We start from the raw sequence: 21,491 nt of genomic DNA on the forward strand, positions 1-21,491 counted from the left end.
ACTGCGAGCAGCAGGCTGTAGAGTGCAGACGTCACATATAATACCATGGACTCTGACTACCACTGAGTTATACCTACTCTGGGATTCCAGCTGTGGGACTAGCTTACTCTCTTGTCTACTCACCATGCTGGAAGTGAGAGTGAGTCTTACTCTCTTCTGCAATCACTCTGTGCCCTAAATTTCAGTCTTAGTCTCTCGTCTGCTCACTCTCTGCAGTAAGTGTGCAAAGCTGTCAGTGACTCAGCCAGTCTAAGCCTCCTAGCTCATTTAAAAATCCACTGCCTCAGACATTGACAGAACACAACTCTAGTGAGGAAAGACTTCTTTTTAACAGTGCTTTGGTTAGCAGTACCATACAACTCTCACACAGTCACTATCTCTTCTAATCGATGCAAGTTCACATAGATGTCTTTTAAAATGCAATTTCTGTGTCCCTCACGTGGCAATGTCTTTAACAATGCTATATCTTTGTTTTATGGTAAAACAATTTGATATGGTATACATATTGGACCAGTCTTACAGTACATTCTAGTAACGGTAAGCTGGCGTGATACTAGTGAAACACACTGGAAACAGTACACAGGCCAGTCACAGTGTACCAGCATTTGGGTCCAGTTTTGTCTAGCCGACGTTACCTTACATACTAATTACAGTAAATAGGTGTGCTACTGGAGAAAGACACAAGTAACAGCATGCAGGCATTTGTTTCTTAAACATATTACTATCAGTAAGCACACATGCTACTGTCCAAACTCAGTTCTAAAACTGCAGAGACTTCTGTTACAGTATAAGGACATTTGTGAAAGCATTACGGGCATACAGTCTCCACACACTCACATCTTTGCTGCTGTACAGGCACACAGTGTTTCTTAAAGCACAACAAATCAGCTGTGCTGTGGTAAATACAGTGGAATTTAGAAACTCGTGATTTGTTTACCTATGTATTTTTTCTTTGCACCTGCAATTTCTGCTATATGCTCAATTATTAGAAGCAATGCTTGTTAATAAATCCATGCCGTAAAACATTATCTGTGTGCTGCACACTACAGAATGTAGAAAGATGTATTAAAGTACACAGTATCATGCTGTGTACACAAATTTCAATTTGTCCCTGTGTGCCAATGTACGAACTCTTGTTTTACTCGAATTGATCCATGGTGCAGTTACTGGGCGTGAGTGTGAAAACTGTTAATTTTCGCACAACAGTCTTAAGGATGCACATAAAACTTTGAGCTATTTTGTTTAAATAGTCGTTTTAGTGTGAAATACTTTCAATAAATCCCCAAGAATTGTAGAAAGTGATATAGAAAGAAATTGAAAGCTTCTTTCATGTGTGAAGGGGGCACCCAGATTGATCCATGGTGCAGTTACTGGGTGTGAGTGTGAAAACTGTTAATTTTCAACAAGAGTCATAAGGATGCACATAAAACTTTGAGCTATTTTGCTTAATTAGTCGTTTTAGTGTGACATACTTTCAAAAAATCCCCAAGAATTGAAAAAAGCGATACAGAAAGAAATTGACAGCTTCTTTAAAGTATTAAGGGGGCACCCGGATTTGAACCAGGGACCTCTTGATTTGCAGTCAAATGCTCTACCACTGAGCTATACCCCCTTGTTGTACTATCTGGAAGTGGATGGACTAGAAACTGCTGCTGTGGATCTCATCAGAACGGCTTCCTCTTTTATAGGCTCTCTATACCACCTGCTGATTTATTAGTCACAGGGTCTGGGACACAGCCTGACTCATGCCCCTGGCTACAAGCTGATGGACACACTCAACACACCTGATGCTTCACTATTCACACCAAAATACATAGCATGACATCAGGTCCTAGGCCAAGGGTGCCAATTCACTCTCAAGCTTACTCTTGCTTCACTAGTCACAGGGACTGCTATGGAGACCGGCTGCTGGTCCTTTCACACAACCCTCTTACGGACGCAGATAAAACCTAAAACTCTTTTTAATTAGTGGTTTTTCTGTGACATACTTTCAAGAAATCTCCAGAAATTGAAATAAGTAACAGAGAATTTTTTTTTTGTTCCTTAAATGGAGAAGTGGGAAGCAGGACTTGAGCTGGGGACCTCTTGATCTGCAGTCACATACTTTACTGCTGAGCTATACACATCCTCTTTTCCTGAAATATGCGTTCACACACACCTTATTACTGCGAGCAGCAGGCTGTAGAGTGCAGACGTCACATATAATACCATGGACTCTGACTACCACTGAGTTATACCTACTCTGGGATTCCAGCTGTGGGACTAGCTTACTCTCTTGTCTACTCACCATGCTGGAAGTGAGAGTGAGTCTTACTCTCTTCTGCAATCACTCTGTGCCCTAAATTTCAGTCTTAGTCTCTCATCTGCTCACTCTCTGCAGTAAGTGTGCAAAGCTGTCAGTGACTCAGCCAGTCTAAGCCTCCTAGCTCATTGAAAAATCCACTGCCTCAGACATTGACAGAACACAACTCTAGTGAGGAAAGACTTCTTTTTAACAGTGCTTTGGTTAGCAGTACCATACAACTCTCACACAGTCACTATCTCTTCTAATCGATGCAAGTTCACATAGATGTCTTTTAAAATGCAATTTCTGTGTCCCTCACGTGGTAATGTCTTTAACAATGCTATATCTTTTTTTTATGGTAAAACAATTTGATATGGTATACATATTGGACCAGTCTTACAGTACATTCTAGTAACGGTAAGCTGGCGTGATACTAGTGAAACACACTGGAAACAGTACACAGGCCAGTCACAGTGTACCAGCATTTGGGTCCAGTTTTGTCTAGCCGACGTTACCTTACATACTAATTACAGTAAATAGGTGTGCTACTGGAGAAAGACACAAGTAACAGCATGCAGGCATTTGTTTCTTAAACATATTACTATCAGTAAGCACACATGCTACTGTCCAAACTCAGTTCTAAAACTGCAGAGACTTCTGTTACAGTATAAGGACATTTGTGAAAGCATTACGGGCATACAGTGTCCACACACTCACATCTTTGCTGCTGTACAGGCACACAGTGTTTCTTAAAGCACAACAAATCAGCTGTGCTGTGGTAAATACAGTGGAATTTAGAAACTTGTGATTTGCTTACCTATGTATTTTTTCGTTGCACCTGTAATTTCTGCTATATGCTCAATTATTAGAAGCAATGCTTGTTAATAAATCCATGCCGTAAAACATTATCTGTGTGCTGCACACTACAGAATGTAGAAAGATCAGTATCATGCTGTGTACACAAATTTCAATTTGTCCCTGTGTGCCAATGTACGAACTCTTGTTTTACTCGAATTGATCCATGGTGCAGTTACTGGGCGTGAGTGTGAAAACTGTTAATTTTCGCACAACAGTCTTAAGGATGCACATAAAACTTTGAGCTATTTTGTTTAAATCGTCGTTTTAGTGTGAAATACTTTCAATAAATCCCCAAGAATTGTAGAAAGTGATATAGAAAGAAATTGAAAGCTTCTTTCATGTGTGAAGGGGCCACCCAGATTGATCCATGGTGCAGTTACTGGGTGTGAGTGTGAAAACTGTTAATTTTCAACAAGAGTCATAAGGATGCACATAAAACTTTGAGCTATTTTGCTTAATTAGTCGTTTTAGTGTGACATACTTTCAAAAAATCCCCAAGAATTGAAAAAAGCGATACAGAAAGAAATTGACAGCTTCTTTAAAGTATTAAGGGGGCACCCGGATTTGAACCAGGGACCTCTTGATCTGCAGTCAAATGCTCTACCACTGAGCTATACCCCCTTGTTGTACTATCTGGAAGTGGATGGACTAGAAACTGCTGCTGTGGATCTCATCAGAACGGCTTCCTCTTTTATAGGCTCTCTATACCACCTGCTGATTTATTAGTCACAGGGTCTGGGACACAGCCTGACTCATGCCCCTGGCTACAAGTTGATGGACACACTCAACACACCTGATGCTTCACTATTCACACCAAAATACATAGCATGACAGCAGGTCCTAGGCCAAGGGTGCCAATTCACTCTCAAGCTTACTCTTGCTTCACTAGTCACAGGGACTGCTATGGAGACCGGCTGCTGGTCCTTTCACACAACCCTCTTACGGACGCAGATAAAACCTAAAACTCTTTTTAATTAGTGGTTTTTCTGTGACATACTTTCAAGAAATCTCCAGAAATTGAAATAAGTAACAGAGAATTTTTTTTTTGTTCCTTAAAAGGAGAAGTGGGAAGCAAGACTTGAACTGGGGACCTCTTGATCTGCAGTCACATACTTTACTGCTGAGCTATACACATCCTCTTTTCCTGAAATATGCCTTCACACACACCTTATTACTGCGAGCAGCAGGCTGTAGAGTGCAGACGTCACATATAATACCATGGACTCTGACTAGCACTGAGTTATACCTACTCTGGGATTCCAGCTGTGGGACTAGCTTACTCTCTTGTCTACTCACCATGCTGGAAGTGAGAGTGAGTCTTACTCTCTTCTGCAATCACTCTGTGCCCTAAATTTCAGTCTTAGTCTCTCGTCTGCTCACTCTCTGCAGTAAGTGTGCAAAGCTGTCAGTGACTCAGCCAGTCTAAGCCTCCTAGCTCATTTAAAAATACACTGCCTCAGACATTGACAGAACACAACTCTAGTGAGGAAAGACTTCTTTTTAACAGTGCTTTGGTTAGCAGTACCATACAACTCTCACACAGTCACTATCTCTTCTAATCGATGCAAGTTCACATCGATGTCTTTTAAAATGCAATTTCTGTGTCCCTCACGTGGTAATGTCTTTAACAATGCTATATCTTTGTTTTATGGTAAAACAATTTGATATGGTATACATATTGGACCAGTCTTACTGTACATTCTAGTAACGGTAAGCTGGCGTGATAACAGTGAAACACACTGGAAACAGTACACAGGCCAGTCACAGTGTACCAGCATTTGGGTCCAGTTTTGTCTAGCCGACGTTACCTTACATACTAATTACAGTAAATAGGTGTGCTACTGGAGAAAGACACAAGTAACAGCATGCAGGCATTTGTTTCTTACACATATTACTATCAGTAAGCACACATGCTACTGTCCAAACTCAGTTCGAAAACTGCAGAGACTTCTGTTACAGTATAAGGACATTTGTGAAAGCATTACGGGCATACAGTGTCCACACACTCACATCTTTGCTGCTGTACAGGCACACAGTGTTTCTTAAAGCACAACAAATCAGCTGTGCTGTGGTAAATACAGTGGAATTTAGAAACTTGTGATTTGTTTACCTATGTATTTTTTCTTTGCACCTGCAATTTCTGCTATATGCTCAATTATTAGAAGCAATGCTTGTTAATAAATCCATGCCGTAAAACATTATCTGTGTGCTGCACACTACAGAATGTAGAAAGATGTATTAAAGTACACAGTATCATGCTGTGTACACAAATTTCGATTTGTCCCTGTGTGCCAATGTACGAACTCTTGTTTTACTCGAATTGATCCATGGTGCAGTTACTGGGCGTGAGTGTGAAAACTGTTAATTTTCGCACAACAGTCTTAAGGATGCACATAAAACTTTGAGCTATTTTGTTTAAATCGTCGTTTTAGTGTGAAATACTTTCAATAAATCCCCAAGAATTGTAGAAAGTGATATAGAAAGAAATTGAAAGCTTCTTTCATGTGTGAAGGGGCCACCCAGATTGATCCATGGTGCAGTTACTGGGTGTGAGTGTGAAAACTGTTAATTTTCAACAAGAGTCATAAGGATGCACATAAAACTTTGAGCTATTTTGCTTAATTAGTCGTTTTAGTGTGACATACTTTCAAAAAATCCCCAAGAATTGAAAAAAGCGATACAGAAAGAAATTGACAGCTTCTTTAAAGTATTAAGGGGGCACCCGGATTTGAACCAGGGACCTCTTGATCTGCAGTCAAATGCTCTACCACTGAGCTATACCCCCTTGTTGTACTATCTGGAAGTGGATGGACTAGAAACTGCTGCTGTGGAGCTCATCAGAACGGCTTCCTCTTTTATAGGCTCTCTATACCACCTGCTGATTTATTAGTCACAGGGTCTGGGACACAGCCTGACTCATGCCCCTGGCTACAAGCTGATGGACACACTCAACACACCTGATGCTTCACTATTCACACCAAAATACATAGCATGACAGCAGGTCCTAGGCCAAGGGTGCCAATTCACTCTCAGGCTTACTCTTGCTTCACTAGTCACAGGGACTGCTATGGAGACCGGCTGCTGGTCCCTTCACACAACCCTCTTACGGACGCAGATAAAACCTAAAACTCTTTTTAATTAGTGGTTTTTCTGTGACATACTTTCAAGAAATCTCCAGAAATTGAAATAAGTAACAGATAATTTTTTTTTTGTTCCTTAAAAGGAGAAGTGGGAAGCAAGACTTGAACTGGGGACCTCTTAATCTGCAGTCACATACTTTACTGCTGAGCTATACACACCCTCTGTTCCTGAAATATGCCTACACACACACCTTATTACTGCGAGCAGCAGGCTGTAGAGTGCAGACGTCACATATAATACCATGGACTCTGACTACCACTGAGTTATACCTACTCTGGGATTCCAGCTGTGGGACTAGCTTACTCTCTTGTCTACTCACCATGCTGGAAGTGAGAGTGAGTCTTACTCTCTTCTGCAATCACTCTGTGCCCTAAATTTCAGTCTTAGTCTCTCGTCTGCTCACTCTCTGCAGTAAGTGTGCAAAGCTGTCAGTGACTCAGCCAGTCTAAGCCTCCTAGCTCATTTAAAAATCCACTGCCTCAGACATTGACAGAACACAACTCTAGTGAGGAAAGACTTCTTTTTAACAGTGCTTTGGTTAGCAGTACCATACAACTCTCACACAGTCACTATCTCTTCTAATCGATGCAAGTTCACATAGATGTCTTTTAAAATGCAATTTCTGTGTCCCTCACGTGGTAATGTCTTTAACAATGCTATATCTTTGTTTTATGGTAAAACAATTTGATATGGTATACATATTGGACCAGTCTTACAGTACATTCTAGTAACGGTAAGCTGGCGTGATACTAGTGAAACACACTGGAAACAGTACACAGGCCAGTCACAGTGTACCAGCATTTGGGTCCAGTTTTGTCTAGCCGACGTTACCTTACATACTAATTACAGTAAATAGGTGTGCTACTGGAGAAAGACACAAGTAACAGCATGCAGGCATTTGTTTCTTAAACATATTACTATCAGTAAGCACACATGCTACTGTCCAAACTCAGTTCTAAAACTGCAGAGACTTCTGTTACAGTATAAGGACATTTGTGAAAGCATTACGGGCATACAGTGTCCACACACTCACATCTTTGCTGCTGTACAGGCACACAGTGTTTCTTAAAGCACAACAAATCAGCTGTGCTGTGGTAAATACAGTGGAATTTAGAAACTCGTGATTTGTTTACCTATGTATTTTTTCTTTGCACCTGCAATTTCTGCTATATGCTCAATTATTAGAAGCAATGCTTGTTAATAAATCCATGCCGTAAAACATTATCTGTGTGCTGCACACTACAGAATGTAGAAAGATGTATTAAAGTACACAGTATCATGCTGTGTACACAAATTTCAATTTGTCCCTGTGTGCCAATGTACGAACTCTTGTTTTACTCGAATTGATCCATGGTGCAGTTACTGGGCGTGAGTGTGAAAACTGTTAATTTTCGCACAACAGTCTTAAGGATGCACATAAAACTTTGAGCTATTTTGTTTAAATAGTCGTTTTAGTGTGAAATACTTTCAATAAATCCCCAAGAATTGTAGAAAGTGATATAGAAAGAAATTGAAAGCTTCTTTCATGTGTGAAGGGGGCACCCAGATTGATCCATGGTGCAGTTACTGGGTGTGAGTGTGAAAACTGTTAATTTTCAACAAGAGTCATAAGGATGCACATAAAACTTTGAGCTATTTTGCTTAATTAGTCGTTTTAGTGTGACATACTTTCAAAAAATCCCCAAGAATTGAAAAAAGCGATACAGAAAGAAATTGACAGCTTCTTTAAAGTATTAAGGGGGCACCCGGATTTGAACCAGGGACCTCTTGATTTGCAGTCAAATGCTCTACCACTGAGCTATACCCCCTTGTTGTACTATCTGGAAGTGGATGGACTAGAAACTGCTGCTGTGGATCTCATCAGAACGGCTTCCTCTTTTATAGGCTCTCTATACCACCTGCTGATTTATTAGTCACAGGGTCTGGGACACAGCCTGACTCATGCCCCTGGCTACAAGCTGATGGACACACTCAACACACCTGATGCTTCACTATTCACACCAAAATACATAGCATGACATCAGGTCCTAGGCCAAGGGTGCCAATTCACTCTCAAGCTTACTCTTGCTTCACTAGTCACAGGGACTGCTATGGAGACCGGCTGCTGGTCCTTTCACACAACCCTCTTACGGACGCATATAAAACCTAAAACTCTTTTTAATTAGTGGTTTTTCTGTGACATACTTTCAAGAAATCTCCAGAAATTGAAATAAGTAACAGAGAATTTTTTTTTTGTTCCTTAAAAGGAGAAGTGGGAAGCAAGACTTGAACTGGGGACCTCTTAATCTGCAGTCACATACTTTACTGCTGAGCTATACACACCCTCTGTTCCTGAAATATGCCTACACACACACCTTATTACTGCGAGCAGCAGGCTGTAGAGTGCAGACGTCACATATAATACCATGGACTCTGACTACCACTGAGTTATACCTACTCTGGGATTCCAGCTGTGGGACTAGCTTACTCTCTTGTCTACTCACCATGCTGGAACTGAGAGTGAGTCTTACTCTCTTCTGCAATCACTCTGTGCCCTAAATTTCAGTCTTAGTCTCTCGTCTGCTCACTCTCTGCAGTAAGTGTGCAAAGCTGTCAGTGACTCAGCCAGTCTAAGCCTCCTAGCTCATTTAAAAATCCACTGCCTCAGACATTGACAGAACACAACTCTAGTGAGGAAAGACTTCTTTTTAACAGTGCTTTGGTTAGCAGTACCATACAACTCTCACACAGTCACTATCTCTTCTAATCGATGCAAGTTCACATAGATGTCTTTTAAAATGCAATTTCTGTGTCCCTCACGTGGTAATGTCTTTAACAATGCTATATCTTTGTTTTATGGTAAAACAATTTGATATGGTATACATATTGGACCAGTCTTACAGTACATTCTAGTAACGGTAAGCTGGCGTGATACTAGTGAAACACACTGGAAACAGTACACAGGCCAGTCACAGTGTACCAGCATTTGGGTCCAGTTTTGTCTAGCCGACGTTACCTTACATACTAATTACAGTAAATAGGTGTGCTACTGGAGAAAGACACAAGTAACAGCATGCAGGCATTTGTTTCTTAAACATATTACTATCAGTAAGCACACATGCTACTGTCCAAACTCAGTTCTAAAACTGCAGAGACTTCTGTTACAGTATAAGGACATTTGTGAAAGCATTACGGGCATACAGTGTCCACACACTCACATCTTTGCTGCTGTACAGGCACACAGTGTTTCTTAAAGCACAACAAATCAGCTGTGCTGTGGTAAATACAGTGGAATTTAGAAACTCGTGATTTGTTTACCTATGTATTTTTTCTTTGCACCTGCAATTTCTGCTATATGCTCAATTATTAGAAGCAATGCTTGTTAATAAATCCATGCCGTAAAACATTATCTGTGTGCTGCACACTACAGAATGTAGAAAGATGTATTAAAGTACACAGTATCATGCTGTGTACACAAATTTCAATTTGTCCCTGTGTGCCAATGTACGAACTCTTGTTTTACTCGAATTGATCCATGGTGCAGTTACTGGGCGTGAGTGTGAAAACTGTTAATTTTCGCACAACAGTCTTAAGGATGCACATAAAACTTTGAGCTATTTTGTTTAAATAGTCGTTTTAGTGTGAAATACTTTCAATAAATCCCCAAGAATTGTAGAAAGTGATATAGAAAGAAATTGAAAGCTTCTTTCATGTGTGAAGGGGGCACCCAGATTGATCCATGGTGCAGTTACTGGGTGTGAGTGTGAAAACTGTTAATTTTCAACAAGAGTCATAAGGATGCACATAAAACTTTGAGCTATTTTGCTTAATTAGTCGTTTTAGTGTGACATACTTTCAAAAAATCCCCAAGAATTGAAAAAAGCGATACAGAAAGAAATTGACAGCTTCTTTAAAGTATTAAGGGGGCACCCGGATTTGAACCAGGGACCTCTTGATTTGCAGTCAAATGCTCTACCACTGAGCTATACCCCCTTGTTGTACTATCTGGAAGTGGATGGACTAGAAACTGCTGCTGTGGATCTCATCAGAACGGCTTCCTCTTTTATAGGCTCTCTATACCACCTGCTGATTTATTAGTCACAGGGTCTGGGACACAGCCTGACTCATGCCCCTGGCTACAAGCTGATGGACACACTCAACACACCTGATGCTTCACTATTCACACCAAAATACATAGCATGACATCAGGTCCTAGGCCAAGGGTGCCGATTCACTCTCAAGCTTACTCTTGCTTCACTAGTCACAGGGACTGCTATGGAGACCGGCTGCTGGTCCTTTCACACAACCCTCTTACGGACGCATATAAAACCTAAAACTCTTTTTAATTAGTGGTTTTTCTGTGACATACTTTCAAGAAATCTCCAGAAATTGAAATAAGTAACAGAGAATTTTTTTTTTGTTCCTTAAATGGAGAAGTGGGAAGCAGGACTTGAGCTGGGGACCTCTTGATCTGCAATCACATACTTTACTGCTGAGGTATACACATCCTCTTTACCTGAAATATGCCTTCACACACACCTTATTACTGCGAGCAGCAGGCTGTAGAGTGCAGACGTCACATATAATACCATGGACTCTGACTAGCACTGAGTTATACCTACTCTGGGATTCCAGCTGTGGGACTAGCTTACTCTCTTGTCTACTCACCATGCTGGAAGTGAGAGTGAGTCTTACTCTCTTCTGCAATCACTCTGTGCCCTAAATTTCAGTCTTAGTCTCTCGTCTGCTCACTCTCTGCAGTAAGTGTGCAAAGCTGTCAGTGACTCAGCCAGTCTAAGCCTCCTAGCTCATTTAAAAATCCACTGCCTCAGACATTGACAGAACACAACTCTAGTGAGGAAAGACTTCTTTTTAACAGTGCTTTGGTTAGCAGTACCATACAACTCTCACACAGTCACTATCTCTTCTAATCGATGCAAGTTCACATAGATGTCTTTTAAAATGCAATTTCTGTGTCCCTCACGTAGTAATGTCTTTAACAATGCTATATCTTTGTTTTATGGTAAAACAATTTGATATGGTATACATATTGGACCAGTCTTACTGTACATTCTAGTAACGGTAAGCTGGCGTGATACTAGTGAAACACACTGGAAACAGTACACAGGCCAGTCACAGTGTACCAGCATTTGGGTCCAGTTTTGTCTAGCCGACGTTACCTTACATACTAATTACAGTAAATAGGTGTGCTACTGGAGAAAGACACAAGTAACAGCATGCAGGCATTTGTTTCTTACACATATTACTATCAGTAAGCACACATGCTACTGTCCAAACTCAGTTCTAAAACTGCAGAGACTTCTGTTACAGTATAAGGACATTTGTGAAAGCATTACGGGCATACAGTGTCCACACACTCACATCTTTGCTGCTGTACAGGCACACAGTGTTTCTTAAAGCACAACAAATCAGCTGTGCTGTGGTAAATACAGTGGAATTTAGAAACTTGTGATTTATTTACCTATGTATTTTTTCTTTGCACCTGCAATTTCTGCTATATGCTCAATTATTAGAAGCAATGCTTGTTAATAAATCCATGCCGTAAAACATTATCTGTGTGCTGCACACTACAGAATGTAGAAAGATGTATTAAAGTACACAGTATCATGCTGTGTACACAAATTTCAATTTGTCCCTGTGTGCCAATGTACGAACTCTTGTTTTACTCGAATTGATCCATGGTGCAGTTACTGGACGTGAGTGTGAAAACTGTTAATTTTCGCACAACAGTCTTAAGGATGCACATAAAACTTTAAGCTATTTTGTTTAAATCGTCGTTTTAGTGTGAAATACTTTCAATAAATCCCCAAGAATTGTAGAAAGTGATATAGAAAGAAATTGAAAGCTTCTTTCATGTGTGAAGGGGCCACCCAGATTGATCCATGGTGCAGTTACTGGGTGTGAGTGTGAAAACTGTTAATTTTCAACAAGAGTCATAAGGATGCACATAAAACTTTGAGCTATTTTGCTTAATTAGTCGTTTTAGTGTGACATACTTTCAAAAAATCCCCAAGAATTGAAAAAAGCGATACAGAAAGAAATTGACAGCTTCTTTAAAGTATTAAGGGGGCACCCGGATTTGAACCAGGGACCTCTTGATCTGCAGTCAAATGCTCTACCACTGAGCTATACCCCCTTGTTGTACTATCTGGAAGTGGATGGACTAGAAACTGCTGCTGTGGAGCTCATCAGAACGGCTTCCTCTTTTATAGGCTCTCTATACCACCTGCTGATTTATTAGTCACAGGGTCTGGGACACAGCCTGACTCATGCCCCTGGCTACAAGCTGATGGACACACTCAACACACCTGATGCTTCACTATTCACACCAAAATACATAGCATGACAGCAGGTCCTAGGCCAAGGGTGCCAATTCACTCTCAGGCTTACTCTTGCTTCACTAGTCACAGGGACTGCTATGGAGACCGGCTGCTGGTCCCTTCACACAACCCTCTTACGGACGCAGATAAAACCTAAAACTCTTTTTAATTAGTGGTTTTTCTGTGACATACTTTCAAGAAATCTCCAGAAATTGAAATAAGTAACAGATAATTTTTTTTTTGTTCCTTAAAAGGAGAAGTGGGAAGCAAGACTTGAACTGGGGACCTCTTAATCTGCAGTCACATACTTTACTGCTGAGCTATACACACCCTCTGTTCCTGAAATATGCCTTCACACACACCTTATTACTGCGAGCAGCAGGCTGTAGAGTGCAGACGTCACATATAATACCATGGACTCTGACTACCACTGAGTTATACCTACTCTGGGATTCCAGCTGTGGGACTAGCTTACTCTCTTGTCTACTCACCATGCTGGAAGTGAGAGTGAGTCTTACTCTCTTCTGCAATCACTCTGTGCCCTAAATTTCAGTCTTAGTCTCTCGTCTGCTCACTCTCTGCAGTAAGTGTGCAAAGCTGTCAGTGACTCAGCCAGTCTAAGCCTCCTAGCTCATTTAAAAATCCACTGCCTCAGACATTGACAGAACACAACTCTAGTGAGGAAAGACTTCTTTTTAACAGTGCTTTGGTTAGCAGTACCATACAACTCTCACACAGTCACTATCTCTTCTAATCGATGCAAGTTCACATAGATGTCTTTTAAAATGCAATTTCTGTGTCCCTCACGTGGCAATGTCTTTAACAATGCTATATCTTTGTTTTATGGTAAAACAATTTGATATGGTATACATATTGGACCAGTCTTACAGTACATTCTAGTAACGGTAAGCTGGCGTGATACTAGTGAAACACACTGGAAACAGTACACAGGCCAGTCACAGTGTACCAGCATTTGGGTCCAGTTTTGTCTAGCCGACGTTACCTTACATACTAATTACAGTAAATAGGTGTGCTACTGGAGAAAGACACAAGTAACAGCATGCAGGCATTTGTTTCTTAAACATATTACTATCAGTAAGCACACATGCTACTGTCCAAACTCAGTTCTAAAACTGCAGAGACTTCTGTTACAGTATAAGGACATTTGTGAAAGCATTACGGGCATACAGTCTCCACACACTCACATCTTTGCTGCTGTACAGGCACACAGTGTTTCTTAAAGCACAACAAATCAGCTGTGCTGTGGTAAATACAGTGGAATTTAGAAACTCGTGATTTGTTTACCTATGTATTTTTTCTTTGCACCTGCAATTTCTGCTATATGCTCAATTATTAGAAGCAATGCTTGTTAATAAATCCATGCCGTAAAACATTATCTGTGTGCTGCACACTACAGAATGTAGAAAGATGTATTAAAGTACACAGTATCATGCTGTGTACACAAATTTCAATTTGTCCCTGTGTGCCAATGTACGAACTCTTGTTTTACTCGAATTGATCCATGGTGCAGTTACTGGGCGTGAGTGTGAAAACTGTTAATTTTCGCACAACAGTCTTAAGGATGCACATAAAACTTTGAGCTATTTTGTTTAAATAGTCGTTTTAGTGTGAAATACTTTCAATAAATCCCCAAGAATTGTAGAAAGTGATATAGAAAGAAATTGAAAGCTTCTTTCATGTGTGAAGGGGGCACCCAGATTGATCCATGGTGCAGTTACTGGGTGTGAGTGTGAAAACTGTTAATTTTCAACAAGAGTCATAAGGATGCACATAAAACTTTGAGCTATTTTGCTTAATTAGTCGTTTTAGTGTGACATACTTTCAAAAAATCCCCAAGAATTGAAAAAAGCGATACAGAAAGAAATTGACAGCTTCTTTAAAGTATTAAGGGGGCACCCGGATTTGAACCAGGGACCTCTTGATTTGCAGTCAAATGCTCTACCACTGAGCTATACCCCCTTGTTGTACTATCTGGAAGTGGATGGACTAGAAACTGCTGCTGTGGATCTCATCAGAACGGCTTCCTCTTTTATAGGCTCTCTATACCACCTGCTGATTTATTAGTCACAGGGTCTGGGACACAGCCTGACTCATGCCCCTGGCTACAAGCTGATGGACACACTCAACACACCTGATGCTTCACTATTCACACCAAAATACATAGCATGACATCAGGTCCTAGGCCAAGGGTGCCAATTCACTCTCAAGCTTACTCTTGCTTCACTAGTCACAGGGACTGCTATGGAGACCGGCTGCTGGTCCTTTCACACAACCCTCTTACGGACGCAGATAAAACCTAAAACTCTTTTTAATTAGTGGTTTTTCTGTGACATACTTTCAAGAAATCTCCAGAAATTGAAATAAGTAACAGAGAATTTTTTTTTTGTTCCTTAAATGGAGAAGTGGGAAGCAGGACTTGAGCTGGGGACCTCTTGATCTGCAGTCACATACTTTACTGCTGAGCTATACACATCCTCTTTTCCTGAAATATGCGTTCACACACACCTTATTACTGCGAGCAGCAGGCTGTAGAGTGCAGACGTCACATATAATACCATGGACTCTGACTACCACTGAGTTATACCTACTCTGGGATTCCAGCTGTGGGACTAGCTTACTCTCTTGTCTACTCACCATGCTGGAAGTGAGAGTGAGTCTTACTCTCTTCTGCAATCACTCTGTGCCCTAAATTTCAGTCTTAGTCTCTCATCTGCTCACTCTCTGCAGTAAGTGTGCAAAGCTGTCAGTGACTCAGCCAGTCTAAGCCTCCTAGCTCATTGAAAAATCCACTGCCTCAGACATTGACAGAACACAACTCTAGTGAGGAAAGACTTCTTTTTAACAGTGCTTTGGTTAGCAGTACCATACAACTCTCACACAGTCACTATCTCTTCTAATCGATGCAAGTTCACATAGATGTCTTTTAAAATGCAATTTCTGTGTCCCTCACGTGGTAATGTCTTTAACAATGCTATATCTTTTTTTTATGGTAAAACAATTTGATATGGTATACATATTGGACCAGTCTTACAGTACATTCTAGTAACGGTAAGCTGGCGTGATACTAGTGAAACACACTGGAAACAGTACACAGGCCAGTCACAGTGTACCAGCATTTGGGTCCAGTTTTGTCTAGCCGACGTTACCTTACATACTAATTACAGTAAATAGGTGTGCTACTGGAGAAAGACACAAGTAACAGCATGCAGGCATTTGTTTCTTAAACATATTACTATCAGTAAGCACACATGCTACTGTCCAAACTCAGTTCTAAAACTGCAGAGACTTCTGTTACAGTATAAGGACATTTGTGAAAGCATTACGGGCATACAGTGTCCACACACTCACATCTTTGCTGCTGTACAGGCACACAGTGTTTCTTAAAGCACAACAAATCAGCTGTGCTGTGGTAAATACAGTGGAATTTAGAAACTTGTGATTTGCTTACCTATGTATTTTTTCGTTGCACCTGTAATTTCTGCTATATGCTCAATTATTAGAAGCAATGCTTGTTAATAAATCCATGCCGTAAAACATTATCTGTGTGCTGCACACTACAGAATGTAGAAAGATCAGTATCATGCTGTGTACACAAATTTCAATTTGTCCCTGTGTGCCAATGTACGAACTCTTGTTTTACTCGAATTGATCCATGGTGCAGTTACTGGGCGTGAGTGTGAAAACTGTTAATTTTCGCACAACAGTCTTAAGGATGCACATAAAACTTTGAGCTATTTTGTTTAAATCGTCGTTTTAGTGTGAAATACTTTCAATAAATCCCCAAGAATTGTAGAAAGTGATATAGAAAGAAATTGAAAGCTTCTTTCATGTGTGAAGGGGCCACCCAGATTGATCCATGGTGCAGTTACTGGGTGTGAGTGTGAAAACTGTTAATTTTCAACAAGAGTCATAAGGATGCACATAAAACTTTGAGCTATTTTGCTTAATTAGTCGTTTTAGTGTGACATACTTTCAAAAAATCCCCAAGAATTGAAAAAAGCGATACAGAAAGAAATTGACAGCTTCTTTAAAGTATTAAGGGGGCACCCGGATTTGAACCAGGGACCTCTTGATCTGCAGTCAAATGCTCTACCACTGAGCTATACCCCCTTGTTGTACTATCTGGAAGTGGATGGACTAGAAACTGCTGCTGTGGATCTCATCAGAACGGCTTCCTCTTTTATAGGCTCTCTATACCACCTGCTGATTTATTAGTCACAGGGTCTGGGACACAGCCTGACTCATGCCCCTGGCTACAAGTTGATGGACACACTCAACACACCTGATGCTTCACTATTCACACCAAAATACATAGCATGACAGCAGGTCCTAGGCCAAGGGTGCCAATTCACTCTCAAGCTTACTCTTGCTTCACTAGTCACAGGGACTGCTATGGAGACCGGCTGCTGGTCCTTTCACACAACCCTCTTACGGACGCAGATAAAACCTAAAACTCTTTTTAATTAGTGGTTTTTCTGTGACATACTTTCAAGAAATCTCCAGAAATTGAAATAAGTAACAGAGAATTTTTTTTTTGTTCCTTAAAAGGAGAAGTGGGAAGCAAGACTTGAACTGGGGACCTCTTGATCTGCAGTCACATACTTTACTGCTGAGCTATACACATCCTCTTTTCCTGAAATATGCCTTCACACACACCTTATTACTGCGAGCAGCAGGCTGTAGAGTGCAGACGTCACATATAATACCATGGACTCTGACTAGCACTGAGTTATACCTACTCTGGGATTCCAGCTGTGGGACTAGCTTACTCTCTTGTCTACTCACCATGCTGGAAGTGAGAGTGAGTCTTACTCTCTTCTGCAATCACTCTGTGCCCTAAATTTCAGTCTTAGTCTCTCGTCTGCTCACTCTCTGCAGTAAGTGTGCAAAGCTGTCAGTGACTCAGCCAGTCTAAGCCTCCTAGCTCATTTAAAAATACACTGCCTCAGACATTGACAGAACACAACTCTAGTGAGGAAAGACTTCTTTTTAACAGTGCTTTGGTTAGCAGTACCATACAACTCTCACACAGTCACTATCTCTTCTAATCGATGCAAGTTCACATCGATGTCTTTTAAAATGCAATTTCTGTGTCCCTCACGTGGTAATGTCTTTAACAATGCTATATCTTTGTTTTATGGTAAAACAATTTGATATGGTATACATATTGGACCAGTCTTACTGTACATTCTAGTAACGGTAAGCTGGCGTGATAACAGTGAAACACACTGGAAACAGTACACAGGCCAGTCACAGTGTACCAGCATTTGGGTCCAGTTTTGTCTAGCCGACGTTACCTTACATACTAATTACAGTAAATAGGTGTGCTACTGGAGAAAGACACAAGTAACAGCATGCAGGCATTTGTTTCTTACACATATTACTATCAGTAAGCACACATGCTACTGTCCAAACTCAGTTCGAAAACTGCAGAGACTTCTGTTACAGTATAAGGACATTTGTGAAAGCATTACGGGCATACAGTGTCCACACACTCACATCTTTGCTGCTGTACAGGCACACAGTGTTTCTTAAAGCACAACAAATCAGCTGTGCTGTGGTAAATACAGTGGAATTTAGAAACTTGTGATTTGTTTACCTATGTATTTTTTCTTTGCACCTGCAATTTCTGCTATATGCTCAATTATTAGAAGCAATGCTTGTTAATAAATCCATGCCGTAAAACATTATCTGTGTGCTGCACACTACAGAATGTAGAAAGATGTATTAAAGTACACAGTATCATGCTGTGTACACAAATTTCGATTTGTCCCTGTGTGCCAATGTACGAACTCTTGTTTTACTCGAATTGATCCATGGTGCAGTTACTGGGCGTGAGTGTGAAAACTGTTAATTTTCGCACAACAGTCTTAAGGATGCACATAAAACTTTGAGCTATTTTGTTTAAATCGTCGTTTTAGTGTGAAATACTTTCAATAAATCCCCAAGAATTGTAGAAAGTGATATAGAAAGAAATTGAAAGCTTCTTTCATGTGTGAAGGGGCCACCCAGATTGATCCATGGTGCAGTTACTGGGTGTGAGTGTGAAAACTGTTAATTTTCAACAAGAGTCATAAGGATGCACATAAAACTTTGAGCTATTTTGCTTAATTAGTCGTTTTAGTGTGACATACTTTCAAAAAATCCCCAAGAATTGAAAAAAGCGATACAGAAAGAAATTGACAGCTTCTTTAAAGTATTAAGGGGGCACTCGGGTTTGAACCAGGGACCTCTTGATCTGCAGTCAAATGCTCTACCACTGAGCTATACCCCCTTGTTGTACTATCTGGAAGTGGATGGACTAGAAACTGCTGCTGTGGATCTCATCAGAACGGCTTCCTCTTTTATAGGCTCTCTATACCACCTGCTGATTTATTAGTCACAGGGTCTGGGACACAGCCTGACTCATGCCCCTGGCTACAAGCTGATGGACACACTCAACACACCTGATGCTTCACTATTCACACCAAAATACATAGCATGACAGCAGGTCCTAGGCCAAGGGTGCCAATTCACTCTCAAGCTTACTCTTGCTTCACTAGTCACAGGGACTGCTATGGAGACCGGCTGCTGGTCCTTTCACACAACCCTCTTACGGACGCAGATAAAACCTAAAACTCTTTTTAATTAGTGGTTTTTCTGTGACATACTTTCAAGAAATCTCCAGAAATTGAAATAAGTAACAGAGAATTTTTTTTTTGTTCCTTAAAAGGAGAAGTGGGAAGCAAGACTTGAACTGGGGACCTCTTAATCTGCAGTCACATACTTTACTGCTGAGCTATACACATCCTCTTTTCCTGAAATATGCCTTCACACACACCTTATTACTGCGAGCAGCAGGCTGTAGAGTGCAGACGTCACATATAATACCATGGACTCTGACTAGCACTGAGTTATACCTACTCTGGGATTCCAGCTGTGGGACTAGCTTACTCTCTTGTCTACTCACCATGCTGGAAGTGAGAGTGAGTCTTACTCTCTTCTGCAATCACTCTGTGCCCTAAATTTCAGTCTTAGTCTCTCGTCTGCTCACTCTCTGCAGTAAGTGTGCAAAGCTGTCAGTGACTCAGCCAGTCTAAGCCTCCTAGCTCATTTAAAAATCCACTGCCTCAGACATTGACAGAACACAACTCTAGTGAGGAAAGACTTCTTTTTAACAGTGCTTTGGTTAGCAGTACCATACAACTCTCACACAGTCACTATCTCTTCTAATCGATGCAAGTTCACATAGATGTCTTTTAAAATGCAATTTCTGTGTCCCTCACGTGTAATGTCTTTAACAATGCTATATCTTTGTTTTATGGTAAAACAATTTGATATGGTATACATATTGGACCAGTCTTACTGTACATTCTAGTAACGGTAAGCTGGCGTGATACTAGTGAAACACACTGGAAACAGTACACAGGCCAGTCACAGTGTACCAGCATTTGGGTCCAGTTTTGTCTAGCCGACGTTACCTTACATACTAATTACAGTAAATAGGTGTGCTACTGGAGAAAGACACAAGTAACAGCATGCAGGCATTTGTTTCTTACACATATTACTATCAGTAAGCACACATGCTACTGTCCAAACTCAGTTCTAAAACTGCAGAGACTTCTGTTACAGTATAAGGACATTTGTGAAAGCATTACGGGCATACAGTGTCCACACACTCACATCTTTGCTGCTGTACAGGCACACAGTGTTTCTTAAAGCACAACAAATCAGCTGTGCTGTGGTAAATACAGTGGAATTTAGAAACTTGTGATTTGTTTACCTATGTATTTTTTCTTTGCACCTGCAATTTCTGCTATATGCTCAATTATTAGAAGCAATGCTTGTTAATAAATCCATGCCGTAAAACATTATCTGTGTGCTGCACACTACAGAATGTAGAAAGATGTATTAAAGTACACAGTATCATGCTGTGTACACAAATTTCAATTTGTCCCTGTGTGCCAATGTACGAACTCTTGTTTTACTCGAATTGATCCATGGTGCAGTTACTGGGCGTGAGTGTGAAAACTGTTAATTTTCGCACAACAGTCTTAAGGATGCACATAAAACTTTGAGCTATTTTGTTTAAATAGTCGTTTTAGTGTGAAATACTTTCAATAAATCCCCAAGAATTGTAGAAAGTGATATAGAAAGAAATTGAAAGCTTCTTTCATGTGTGAAGGGGGCACCCAGATTGATCCATGGTGCAGTTACTGGGTGTGAGTGTGAAAACTGTTAATTTTCAAAAAGAGTCATAAGGATGCACATAAAACTTTGAGCTATTTTGCTTAATTAGTCGTTTTAGTGTGACATACTTTCAAAAAATCCCCAAGAATTGAAAAAAGCGATACAGAAAGAAATTGACAGCTTCTTTAAAGTAGTAAGGGGGCACCTGGATTTGAACCAGGGACCTCTTGATCTGCAGTCAAACGCTCTACCACTGAGCTATACCCCCTTGTTGTACTATCTGGAAGTGGATGGACTAGAAACTGCTGCTGTGGATCTCATCAGAACGGCTTCCTCTTTTATAGGCTCTCTATACCACCTGCTGATTTATTAGTCACAGGGTCTGGGACACAGCCTGACTCATGCCCCTGGCTACAAGCTGATGGACACACTCAACACACCTGATGCTTCACTATTCACACCAAAATACATAGCATGACAGCAGGTCCTAGGCCAAGGGTGCCAATTCACTCTCAAGCTTACTCTTGCTTCACTAGTCACAGGGACTGCTATGGAGACTGGCTGCTGGTCCTTTCACACAACCCTCTTACGGACGCAGATAAAACCTAAAACTCTTTTTAATTAGTGGTTTTTCTGTGACATACTTTCAAGAAATCTCCAGAAATTGAAATAAGTAACAGAGAATTTTTTTTTTGTTC

General features: G+C 40.6%; 10 non-coding genes across 10 annotated transcripts; all 10 read right to left on the reverse strand.

The window, feature by feature from the left end:
• Positions 1–1,540: 1,540 nt before the first annotated feature.
• TRNAC-GCA (transfer RNA cysteine (anticodon GCA)) lies at positions 1,541–1,612 on the reverse strand. Its single transcript has one exon. It is a non-coding gene; the product is annotated as a tRNA-Cys (tRNA).
• Positions 1,613–3,691: 2,079 nt separating this feature from the next.
• Positions 3,692–3,763, reverse strand: TRNAC-GCA (transfer RNA cysteine (anticodon GCA)). Its single transcript has one exon. It is a non-coding gene; the product is annotated as a tRNA-Cys (tRNA).
• A 2,092-nt stretch (positions 3,764–5,855) lies between these two features.
• Positions 5,856–5,927, reverse strand: TRNAC-GCA (transfer RNA cysteine (anticodon GCA)). Its single transcript has one exon. It is a non-coding gene; the product is annotated as a tRNA-Cys (tRNA).
• A 2,092-nt stretch (positions 5,928–8,019) lies between these two features.
• On the reverse strand, positions 8,020–8,091 carry TRNAC-GCA (transfer RNA cysteine (anticodon GCA)). The gene has a single exon. It is a non-coding gene; the product is annotated as a tRNA-Cys (tRNA).
• Positions 8,092–10,183: 2,092 nt separating this feature from the next.
• Positions 10,184–10,255, reverse strand: TRNAC-GCA (transfer RNA cysteine (anticodon GCA)). The gene has a single exon. It is a non-coding gene; the product is annotated as a tRNA-Cys (tRNA).
• A 2,092-nt stretch (positions 10,256–12,347) lies between these two features.
• TRNAC-GCA (transfer RNA cysteine (anticodon GCA)) lies at positions 12,348–12,419 on the reverse strand. Its single transcript has one exon. It is a non-coding gene; the product is annotated as a tRNA-Cys (tRNA).
• A 2,092-nt stretch (positions 12,420–14,511) lies between these two features.
• Positions 14,512–14,583, reverse strand: TRNAC-GCA (transfer RNA cysteine (anticodon GCA)). The gene has a single exon. It is a non-coding gene; the product is annotated as a tRNA-Cys (tRNA).
• Positions 14,584–16,662: 2,079 nt separating this feature from the next.
• Positions 16,663–16,734, reverse strand: TRNAC-GCA (transfer RNA cysteine (anticodon GCA)). The gene has a single exon. It is a non-coding gene; the product is annotated as a tRNA-Cys (tRNA).
• Positions 16,735–18,826: 2,092 nt separating this feature from the next.
• On the reverse strand, positions 18,827–18,898 carry TRNAC-GCA (transfer RNA cysteine (anticodon GCA)). The gene has a single exon. It is a non-coding gene; the product is annotated as a tRNA-Cys (tRNA).
• Positions 18,899–20,989: 2,091 nt separating this feature from the next.
• On the reverse strand, positions 20,990–21,061 carry TRNAC-GCA (transfer RNA cysteine (anticodon GCA)). The gene has a single exon. It is a non-coding gene; the product is annotated as a tRNA-Cys (tRNA).
• Between the last annotated feature and the right edge of the window lie 430 nt (positions 21,062–21,491).

This window comes from Pleurodeles waltl, chromosome 4_1 (genome assembly GCF_031143425.1).
Source record: "Pleurodeles waltl isolate 20211129_DDA chromosome 4_1, aPleWal1.hap1.20221129, whole genome shotgun sequence".
In the NCBI taxonomy this organism is placed as follows: domain Eukaryota; kingdom Metazoa; phylum Chordata; class Amphibia; order Caudata; family Salamandridae; genus Pleurodeles; species Pleurodeles waltl.